Source organism: Passer domesticus, chromosome Z (genome assembly GCF_036417665.1).
Source record: "Passer domesticus isolate bPasDom1 chromosome Z, bPasDom1.hap1, whole genome shotgun sequence".
In the NCBI taxonomy this organism is placed as follows: domain Eukaryota; kingdom Metazoa; phylum Chordata; class Aves; order Passeriformes; family Passeridae; genus Passer; species Passer domesticus.
Genome location: NC_087512.1, coordinates 21,872,628 through 21,885,047, shown reverse-complemented (window position 1 = coordinate 21,885,047; position 12,420 = coordinate 21,872,628). Strand labels below are relative to the sequence as shown.

The window sequence follows — 12,420 nt, the reverse complement described above, 5'->3', positions numbered from 1 at the left end:
GCTTATTTTGTTGAAAATAAGCATAATCTACCACCAGGTTGGATTTATTTATACACACATACAAAAAGTAACTTCTTTTTCTCTCCAGTTTTAATTGCCAAATGCCTTTAAATATGAATACAATAACTAAATTAATAAAAATACTTATTTATACAGAGTAGATTATGTAAATTGACAAAATCCCAATCCTGCAGTTCAAATGCACATCATGAAAGAATATTTCAGGGACCAAATTCAGTGTAGTGTCTACATCATATTTTAAAAAGTTAATGTTGGAACATTAACTGAATACAACTCATGGTGTTAGTCTGGGTGAAGGTACTTCTGGGACAACTGGCAATCTTGCAATCGATGCCAGTGCAAACCAAACTGGATTATGCAGGTAAGGATTAGCTTTAGGAGTTCTCTAGGAGAAAAAATTAATCTACTTGAGGGGGAAAAAAATCGTGATTTTGAAAAAATCTGCACAGTGGACTACTAAACATTATTTTTAAGACTGATGATGTTACATTCTAGAGATTGGTAAATACATACAGAGTATGTCTAAGTTGTGGTAGGAGTAGAGACCCACTTGCTACGTTGGGAAATGCAACATAGGAAATTGCAAGAAATGCAGTAATATTTTTGTTTATGAAACTATCAGTTGCAATGGTTAGCTAACAGCTTGATATCTCATCAGACAGGTTAGCAGCTAGGAGAATAAAAAGAGCATATACATTCTCTCATATATATTCAAAACCTGCAAAGATGTACATTTTAAGTGATGGGCCCAGGGAAACAAAGGATAAAAGTAACAATTCATTAAACTACTTCTTAACTGAATAGTTTTTAATATTGAAGATGCACAGATTCCACAAAGTATTTTGAGATTATCACTACACATGCATTTTTACTCATGTTTCAGGCCTTTGTTTGGGTGGGGTTTTATTGTTTTAATTTTGGGGGGGTATAGGTATCCTGTATTTGTTATTGAAAAATTCCCAATTAATGATACTACTTGAAGATGAGTTTTACTACTTTGTGTCTTATCTGTTTTGAACTCAAAACCTAAAACCTAGACTAAGTTGAACAGGTATTACATATTTAATATTGTCAATAGAAACAATGAAAGAAGTAACTTGTTCTTCTGTTTTTCCTGTAATTGGAAACTTCAGTTATGAAGTTCCTCTTCATAACTATTAGATTAACTTAGTATCATGCAGTTCTTTCATGCTATTTTCCAACACAGATGAGCAAGAATTACCTGCAAAGAGCTTCAATTCAATAACCTAAACCATAGCAAGCTAAGCTTTATAAAAATACTGGTCTGTAATTGAGGTCAAAAACATGTGACAAAACAGTCAATGTTAGCTGCCTCAAGACATTGCTCACTCAGACTCTTCAGACAGTGTTAGCAGTCTTTTTCTGACCACACCTGTCCCACAGGAGTCTCCAGCAGAGTAGTGATGTTATGTTTTAGTCTCAATTCATGAAAAGAAAAAAGCACCCTTTCATCTGCTTGGGGGGCATATAAAAGACATTTCCAGCACACATAGTGACTTTTCATTAAAATGCATCCTTTTCCTCTAACTTCATTTCCTTAAGATACCTCCAAACTCCTCTCACCTCCATTCTGTGCTACGTGTTTATGTATTTCGTAAGAAGTTCTAAGGCTTGGACAGTGTTTTGTCTGTCTCCAGTTTCAGTCTTAACAAGCCTCTCCTCTTACCACACAACCCAGAGCACAGCCGTTTGAATTCAATGAGTCAGCAGCTTTTACCTTCCACTGAAATGCCTGCAGAGCATGCTATGTCTCCACCAAAAGGTGAACTGTAAGCACAGCATGTAGAAACAACTACCAAAATTTACAAAAAAAGGAAACTAAAACCATTACCTACTTCCATTTAAGCTCACTAAATATTTAAAGCAATTTCGTGAATATTGTTCTAAGTTTTAGAACTCACACTATTACAGATGTACTGTCGCAATTTTTTTACTTGCTGCCAGTGTATATGACGGTGATAGACCATGCACAGAAACTGCCAAGTTTAAGCACAGCCAACTAGCACCACAGGAGAGAAACAGATGCTGGCCAACTATGTAACTTTTCATAGTTACATGATGTCAAGGGTTTGCACTGAACCATATGATTAATCCACAATAATTTTTAATAACAACAAAAGAAGTAATTGTTATAGTATTTTATGTATATGTAAACATTTGGATCAACAATTAAACAAAGGAATTGCTGCTTGACTTCAGGGAGAAGGGTGAAGAAAAACATTACAAAGATAGCTATATCAAACAATTTTTATCAATACACACAGAGGGTTAAAAAAAATACTAAATAGAGCCATAACCCATTAAGATTCCAACTTCTTAACTAAATGGTATTTCAGATGACCCTGTTCCACTTTTCCAAGATCATGACTACATATTAATGTAAAAAGTCAGTATGCTATGAAGAATAGTGGATCAACAGTGAATGAGACAATGAAATCAGAGTGGTTCAACATTCCAGAGGAAAATACAGAGGGCTAAGACATATGAACTCCCTTACTGAAGCAGTCCTTATAAAATTCGAAAAAGATATCAGAATTTCACAAAAGATCCCTGTTTAAAAGCATCCATATAAGCTGGATTTTAGGAAAGGGCACTGCCATCTAAAAGAACACGACACAAAACTAGCAAAACCAGAAATACATTGCTGAAACATTTCTGCTTGACCAAGACAAGTACCTTAAAGTTCACTTACTTAGTAATTCAGTAGGAAAAGCACACAGACACAGACACACATACACACACAAAGGTATTTTGCTGCTGGAAAACATATTTGTATGTGGAGTAATTAAGAGACACGATGGAAGTACCATTACTCAGAACATTTTGTTCTCAACAAGATTTTTGAGAATATGAAAGAGTATAATCCCCCTCTGATGAGACGACAGACTAGATGACCTAATATATCCCTTCTGCATTTAGATTACATGAATTTACTGCAATGTTCTCATTTCTAGTAGGAATGATCCCATACTCCAAATATTACATGATATGAAACTAATTGGTACAACTGGCTAACTGACATAATTGACATTGCTGAAACCTACAGGATCAATACACACACAATGTTGAAAACTCTAGGAGGAAATCAGCTACTAGAATTCTAGCTAAAAAAGAGAGTGTAGAGTAAAAACAAGTCAAGAAAGTGAAATTATTTAAAAATACTTTTAAAGCTGAAGAGCTTTCCAAGCCTGCAACCAGCCTGATAACTAAAAAACCTGAACATCCTGAAAACAGAGTAATTGAAGATGTTGTCTACAAAACAACCCCCCCCCAAAAAAAATACAATACTCTAAAATTATCTGTTAATAAGGCACTGAGAGAAAAATCAGAAATTATAGTGGAAGTTCTGATGAAAATAGCTTAAGGAGTACTACATGACCTTTTAATCACTGATATTGCATCCAACACAAAGTATTTCAGACTTCATTATGAGATGAAGGTTAGTCTGTTTTGAATTGAGAACAACTGCCTAGAAACCATTGATCACAAACTAAAATATAAGAGAAAATAAGAGCAAACTGGCTCACAAGAATATGAAAACAGTGTGACATCTGAGCTGGTTCTCCAACACTGATAAAAATTATAGAAATATTGTAGAATTATTACAAAATTGAGAATACTAGAATGCTAAGAAATTGTGATTGCATTTGAAAATCCTTCAAGACCTAAGTTAGTTGGCCCCAAATCATAATTCTGCCACACATAAAAAGGACAACACTGGTAGGAGACCCAGACTGGTTCACTGGGAAACTGAATGCAGCAACTCAAATTGAAAAGAGCTATGTACAATGAGAGATACGAACACACACATAAAAAACATCTCTGTGTTTGGCAAAAAACAGAATCATGCTACACAAAAACAGTGCACAATTTTTCAGTATATCAGTTGTAAAGCAAGCTGTTAGAATTCATCTAATGGAATAATAAATACATTTTAATCAGTCAACTTCTATTTAGATTTCCAAAAGAATCAGTTGAGTGACTCTCTGTCTCCTCATCTTTTGATTTATCATATGAAAATTAGAAGACTGAGAATATGCCAATCTTTGAAGAAGTGATTTACAATTACCCAGCAGTTCTATTGGCCAATTACCTTAGTATCAACAAACTATTAAATACAAGAAAAAAATGTGAAGGGAAAAAAAGGGTATTTTGTAAAAGGTAAGTGATAGATTTTCAATTATGAAAGATCTGTATTGAAAATAGTTAGTCAACAAGTGCAACTTTTTCAAAAAGAGCCAAAAAATTGCTCAGCTACTGAAGAAAATATTTTATATAAAGAATCAAAGAAACATGAAGTGCTAAGGAATTGAAATGAACCTTAATCATCTAGTCCCAACCACTCCTGCCATGGAAAGGGACAACTCTCACTAGACCAGGTTGCTCAAGGCCTTGGCCAGCCTGGCCTTGAACATTGCCAGTGTTGGAGCAACCAAAACCTCCCTGGGCAACCTATTCCACTGTCTCACCAATCTCACATTCTCCTAATACCTAACCTAAATTTCCCCTCTTGCATTTTGTACCCATTACTCCTTGCCCTATCATTTCAGTTTCTGACGAAGAGCCCCTTAGGCTTCCTGCAGCCTCCTTCAGAAACTGGAAAGTTGCTATGAGGTCCCCACACAACATTCTCTTCTGCAAGCTCAACAACCACAACTTTCTCAGCCTGTCTTCACATGGAAGGTGTTCCAGTCCTCTTATCAGCTTCCTGGTCTCCTCTGGACTTGCTCCAGCAGCTCCTTGTCCTTGTTTTGGAGCCACCGGAGCTGAATGCAGCACTCCAGCTGGGGTCTCACCAGAGCAGAGGGGCAGAATCACCTCCCTTGCCTGCTAGCCATGCTCCTTTTGATGCAGCCCAGGATTTCCTTGGCTTTCTGAATTGGTTGAGTTTTTCATCTACCCTCACCCCAAATCTTTCACCGCAGGGCTGCTCTCAGTCACTTTGCCCAAGCTGTTGGTGTGTCTGGGATTGCCATGACCCAGCTGTAGGACCTTGCACTTTGCTTTGTTGACCCCCATGAGATTTGCACTGGCCCAGCTCTCAAGCCCGTCCAGGTCCCTCTGGATGCCATCCCTTTCTTCCAGCGTGTCCACTGCCCCACACAGCCCCGTGCTGTCAGTGACCTCGCTGAGGGTGCCCTTGATCCCACTGTCCGTGTCCCTGACAAAGATGCTGAGCAGTATCAGCCCCAGCACTGACCCCTGAGGGACACCACTCCTCACTGGTCTCCACATGGACCATGAGCCCTTGACCACAACTCCTTGTGACCAGCCAGTTCTTTATGCACCCAGTGGTCCATCCCTCAAATCCATGTCTCTCCAATTCAGACACAAGGATGTTGTGTGGGACAGTGTCAAACACTTTGTGTAAGTCCAGGAGGGGATGTCAGCAGCTCTGCCCCATCCACCTATGCTGTCATTCCATTCACAAAGTCACCAAATCTGTCAGGCACGATTTGCCATTAGTAAAGCCATGTTGGCTGTTAATAATCATCCCTTTGTTTTCACGTGCCTTAGCAGAGTTTCCAAGAGAATCTGCTCCATGATCTTGCCTGGCACAAAGGTGAAACTGGTTGGTCTGTACTTCCTTGGGTCTTCCACTTTCCCTTTTAAAATAAATCTTTTTCCAGTTATCTAGAACTTCAAAGAGTACAACACTGTCTAGTCTATCTTTTCGAGAAAAAAAATATAAGAAGACACGCAATATAAATGTACAAATGAAATAAGAGGAAATAATACTGAGACACAAGGACTAACATTAGCCAAGAAAAACAAGAAGATATAGTTGCAGATTGGGCATAAATGTTTCACAGAAAGTATGCCCACTTACTACCGAAAAATGCTGAAAGAATAAGTGTATTCTCCACATTTTCTTGTCTTCATGTCATGAAGACAAGAAAACATATTCTGAACATGTTCTAAAGGCACAACTTCTGCCTTCGAAAACTATGGATTACTGGGCTTATGAAAAGGGTAAGTGGGACAAACCATGGCATAATGAAGGTCAGACTAGATGATCTAATAGGTCCAAAATCCCTGCTTTTTTCCATTACTCCGTTACTAGTTTACATGATGGGAAAAAGGAAATATTCACGTTTCCATATCTTTAGCCAAAATAAACATACCTCCTTGACAAGCATTCAAAAATCTATAGTGCCCACAGTTAACTAAGATTTATAAAACAGAACACAGACTTTTTATATAAAAAGAAATTAGCAAATCATAGACATCTGATCAAAGTTTCCATCACATACTATCTCTTCAGACAATCATTAGTAGGAAGGTGAATCAAGCAAGATTTACTAACTCACACAGAGAGAGCATGGTTTGCTCTAACATTGTAATTTTGGATATTTATCTACAAAAAATTCAAAAGGAAAATATGGTGAAAATTCTTTGAATATGCTGTACTTTCCAAAGCTTGAATACTGTTAGACTAAGCTCAACTATTCAGACAAATTTAATAAACACCATGGTTACTTGAGTTAATGTCAGAAACATGCAGACCTACAAGGAAATACTCTCCTCCCAGTCTCTTCCAGGCTCTGCATAATCTGTGAAGGATGGAATGGTTACATCTTATTCGTGACCTACACATTTTATAACTGCATAGTCAACTCTTTTTTAGAAAAAACAAATACAGTCTCTTTAATAAACAGATAAAACTCCTTCTGTACTCTTCTGCACAAATCTGATGTACTTGATGGAAGAACTATTCCTATGTATAATCATATCTCTGAGACAAAGAGGACTGCTGGACATCTCTGAAAGTACATGATGCCTCAATACATTGGGTTTATTAAGTAGGAGCATGCCTCACCTACGGTCCCTGTACTCTGCTGTACAACTGCAAAACTAAGTTTATCTACACTAACAGAAAACTCCAAAAAAGACCCTTTCATTGAGAGAAAGTACGTATGGACTGAAATACTTCTTGATTAAGCATGACTGGTTTTGCACCTCTTTTCAATCATAAGCTTAGATCACAATTGAGGCAGATCATGAAGTACCACAGGTTATCATAAGCAAACAGCATTTAACACAAGTACTTCATACATTAATGTCAAATACTTCTCTTGATACAAGACCAATCTGTAGTTCAAAACCTAGTTGCCTGTAATTTTTTGCTTCCTTTTGAAAGCCTGTCATCCAAATATCTGCTACGTATTGAATAATGAAGCACTGTAACATGTATACAGACAAGTGGAAAATATGGAGGCATTTAAGGTAAAAATAGATTGAATTTCTAAGTTGTTATTTAATCCAGTGCAGCTTTAATTTATGTCCCTGAAGTTATTTGCAAACCCTAGTCTAGCCAAACTCAGGAACCAAAAAATCCACAAACTGAATGATTTTGCTCTCTAATTTATCGTATTTTCAAAGCAAAACATTAAACAGCATTTATTGAAATTGATTCAATTGTCTATAATCAACAACCATGTGCGGAGTTCTTCCTTGGATATTTTTTAAAAGCTAAGAGCATGAGATGAAGTTAAAGACTACAGCAATGAAGTGCAAATTGTGAAAAGCCATATTTTTTTACACCAAGTGCTCTACTCCACCAAAAAAGGCAAAAACCCCTCAAAAAGCAGAGTGAAGTCTACTCTGAGAACCACAGCATGATGTCAAACAGCAATCCCAGTATAACTAAAGTTATTGACCTTTCTAAGTAAGAAAAAACCCCACCCTCCTGAGGAAGCAGATGCCTAACTACATCTGGAAGAAGCAGAAGCTCTCACTGAGAGTTCACATGCCTAATCCTGTGTGTCACTGCAGAACTGCTGCTGAGCTCCTGATCTCCACTTGCTTCCCATAGAGCTCAAAGCTTAACTTGGCAGCTCGGAAAATTCTCATTGTAATTGGTTCAGACTATTTACCATCACATCTTCCCACACACATGCAAAAAACCACAATGTCAAAAGTCATGCATATTTTTTAAAAAACACGAACATCATGGAATCCATCACTCTTATGACAGCCATGACAAAAATGCAGTTTTAGTGATGGGTTGGCAAAAAGTTTATGTAACCCTAGACTCTTCCACGAAGAGCGAGTTAGAGGGCATTATATGGTTTATTTCACACTATGGAATTTTTTTCCTATTTTATAAAGTTAGAATCACTTAAAGCCTGAAAAGCGCATTGGATGCACATGAATTCTATTTTGGTATATTTTGCAAAAAATCAGTACGAGGTTTTAAAATTCCTGCTATAAAAAAAAAAAGTTCATAAATCAAAACAATGGAAATAGTTATGGTAGCATACATTTAAAATCTCAAATCAGTCCAAGCAATGGATAATAACTTATCGCCAGTTGGAGGGGACACATGAAAGAAAAAAATCCAACCTAATTTGGGACAATGCTCAACATGACATCAAAATAGATCAGGCAGAAAAATTAAATAAGAAAGAGAAAAAACTAGGAGAGAAATAAACCATTCAGATTTGAAAAAGAGAATAACAAGATCTCACAGTGGCAAATTACTACAGCAGTACATATGCCACAGAAAAGAAAACATAACTTTAAAGTAATCAGTAATTCCTCTAGCTTTCCTTCAAAAACTTCCAGGGAGAGAGGCAAATCAACTTAAGAAAAATTGCTCTTTTTCAATTTATGTTGATTCTACCTGAACCTAACAATGTAAGCAGAAATAATACCATCTAAGCCCTTGAAAAGACATTTGAAAAAGAGTAAAAATCTGACAATGTATTTGAATTAATCATGTAAGTTTCCAAGGAAATAGTAGGAAGAAATTTTCTGTTCTGCATTAGGCAATTCTCCTCATTATTGAGAGAATGGTACTAGTGGAAGAAGTGGTAAAACATTGACTGTACAAGTGTGACTGATGCAGTCTTTCATTCATACTGGGATAGAAATAGTTATTGGCAACATGCTGGAAAAGAATATAAGGAGACAGATTCTTACAAGTATGAACCTCAAATTCTAAAGGCAATAAGGACATAATTTTCAAAATAAGTGGATATATTATTCACACATGCACTTTCCTTCCATTGAGGCACTGAGGTCTCTTTTTCAGGAAACACTATTGTATCTTACTACCACAAGACTGGCAGACATAAAGGGGGATCCTGTGCACTTGGATTTTCTTTTTTAGTGTGAGTGTTGCAATAGTACCACTTGTACATAAATCACATGATTTCATATTTTTTCAAAGAACATTTTTTACCATAACATCACAACAGTCCACATTTCTCATTCACAATTAGGTTACAATTCTACCTGTAACTAAAAAATGAAATAATTTAATGGAAAGGAAAAGATCAAAAGATAGGAAAATACTGAGCGCGTTATAATACATTTGGACAGCTGGGAACTAACACTGATATTCTACAGAAACTACTGAGATTTAGCAACATGCATAGATGAAGCTCTCTTTAACAGCCCAGCTGTTTTAATAGTCAGCTGGCATTGAAAACTGTCCCCTCCTAAATTGCTTTTCCTTCATCTACCATGGCATCTAGTTTAGGCAGCCATACTTCTAATAGCTTTTGCTGAGTTGACTTTCTTATAGGAAAATGAAATAAGACATTGTTACTGCAATGAAGGCTGGTACAGTTTGCATGATAAGCAGTAAAAATGCAAAAGCAGGAGCTGGAATTATAGGGGTAAGAAAATGATTGAAGAAGTTTAAAATATATTAATCTTGCAGACCTGCTGATTATTATTTGGAACTACCAAATAAATTTTGACTTTTGCTAAGAAATTTGGTAACCTCACTACTTTTCAGGTTTTTAGGTCATGCTTTAAATACTCATAATCACTAAGCTAGTTTATGGCATTTGCTGGGTTTGTTATCTGTTCTGCTTCTGTCTATCCACATTGAGAAAACACACTGTTTAGTACACACACACAATACTCAGACAAAAAAAAATACAGGTGATTATTATTTAACGTAATGGCTTTGTGGTAACTAGGAAGTCTCAGTAACTGGGTATCTTTTACTTCTTCATTTTAATGAAGAAAAAGTTTCTTTAAAAAAAAAACTCCTCTGGTTTCTTTTTCATTAAATATAGATGACCATTCCTGTCAATATTATCAGAGAATCATAGAATATCCTGAGCTGGAAGGAATCCACAAGAATTATCAAAGTCCCAACTCCTGGCATTGCATGGGACAACCCCAAAAATTACAGTATGTGCCCAAGAGTATTGTCCAAGCACTTCTTGAACAACAGAATACATATTTCCTTTAATTGCAGATTCCTAAGAATGCAATAACAAGATTTTTTTCACTCTTTACATCAGTGCTACCACCAAACATATATTTCTTAGCTAATCTATAGGAAAAAGGACAGACCATAGAAAAAGACCTTAAGATATGAAATAAATTGTTGTACTGTGAAATACAAACACCAAAAGCTAAAACTTTTACTTAGATAGTTCCTTAACATATACTTGGAACAACAATATTTCAAAATTCCATTTAAGTATCCATTTTAAATACAAGTTTTTTCTTTCCCTGGCCAATATAAGGCTTCAAACAGTAACCTAATATCACCATGACTGAAATTAAGCATGAAAAGAAAGCACAAAGGAGCATATTTAGAAAAGGGAGAAAAGGACTTGGAAACAATAGGACCAAATCTCTTGTCTGGTACAGAATGGTATGACACCAGATCTTTTGTCCTAGAGAGGAATGGAGCCTGTCTATGACAAAAAAAATTTGATTGGTGTGTACAGCATGCATTATTTAGCAAAGCTTAAAATGACAGACCCAGCCCTTTGCAGATGATATGAAGCATCTCAGCTGATATGCAAAGGTTTTCTTAACTCTGTGTCTTGTCATCTGTCGATGTAAAAACCTACAGATTTGTGGAAAACAGGCTAGAGCACCCATAATTGCAGTTTTTGAGAGATTCCCTGAGCAGATGATAAAATTCTAGAATTTTTTAGGTTACAGTAGATCTTTAAGATCATTGAGTTCAACTGTCAAGCCAGCAAATGCCAAGCTCAACACTAAACTATGTCCCCAAGCACCACATCACACATATCTTAAAAATATCTTCAGGGACAATTACACTACCACTTCCCTGGGCAGCTTGATCCAGTGCTTGACAACTGTACTGGAGAAGGAAATTTTTCTAATAACTAGTCTAAACCACTCCTGGTGCAACTTGAGGCCATTTGCTCCTGTTCTGTTCTGGTTATTTGGGATAAAAGACTGTACCCACCTCACTACAACCTCCTTTCAGGTGCTTGTAGAGAGCAATAAAGTCTCCCCTGAGCCTCCTTTTCTCCAGGTTAAAACACCCCAGTTCCCTAAGCTGCTCCTCATAGGACTTGTGCTCCTTTACACTGGGGCTAGATGCGTGTCCCACGCTTAGGTACATGGCTTAGTGGTGGATGTGGCAGTGTTAACTTTACAGCTTGATTCAAAGATCTTAAAAGTCTTTCCTGACCAAACCAACTCTCTATCCAGTGCACCCTCAGAAAGCCTGCAGACAAGACCAAGCCAGGTGGAAGTGCTGATCTGCTGGAGGGCAGGAAGGCTCTGCAGAGGGATCTGGGCAGGCTGGATCATGGGCTGAGGCAAGTGGTGTGAGGTTCAGCAAGGCCAGTGCTGGGTCCTGCCCCTGGGTCACAGCAACCCCAGGCAGTGCCACAGGCTGGGACAGAGTGGCTGGAAAGGACCTGGGGGTGCTGCTGACAGCGGCTGAACATGAGCCAGGGTGTGCCCAGGTGGCCAAGAAGGCCAAAGGCATCCTGGCCTGGATCAGCCATGGTGTGGCCAGCAGGGCTAGGGCAGAGACTTAGCCTACAATCGACCACTACTATAACAAAGTATATTCCCCAAGAGGATGCACTAAATTTTCAGAAAATGAAACAATTAAAAAAAATTATAAGGCTCAAATAAGTTTCAAGGAGCTTAACTTATGCCATAAAAAATTATTTTACTAGAGTAACCATAAAAAATGACTTGAACCTTCAGCTACATGTCTGAACAATTATTATTATTTAATAAAATAAATATATGCAATCCCACTTTAAGACTGAGTCGTGATATTCTGGTAATACTGTAAATTATCCAGAATATTTGGAACCATGGAAGCTCTAAAACATATTCATCTGCAACTGCTCTAAAATAGATAATTTCATTCCACTTACACAGATAGCAACTTGCATTGTTTGGACCTGACAGTAAGGGATAGCATTACACACTTGATAAAAATCACTGGAGACAGAAAAAAGAAAGAAATAAAATGAAATTTCCCATAATATCTTCTTCAAATACATATGAATCATAGAGATATCTCTTTAAAAACTGCTTTAAAATATTACTTCCTAAGAATTTCACTATTTACACTGCTGTTGGGCATCATTGTATTTATGGACAAGACATGTAGAATCAGTACTTAGG

General features: G+C 37.0%; 1 protein-coding gene across 2 annotated transcripts in view; it reads right to left on the bottom strand.

The window, feature by feature from the left end:
* Positions 1 to 12,420, bottom strand: part of CWC27 (CWC27 spliceosome associated cyclophilin) — a 97,897-nt gene that overhangs the window by 52,664 nt on the left and 32,813 nt on the right. The gene's annotated exons all lie outside the window — the stretch shown is intronic.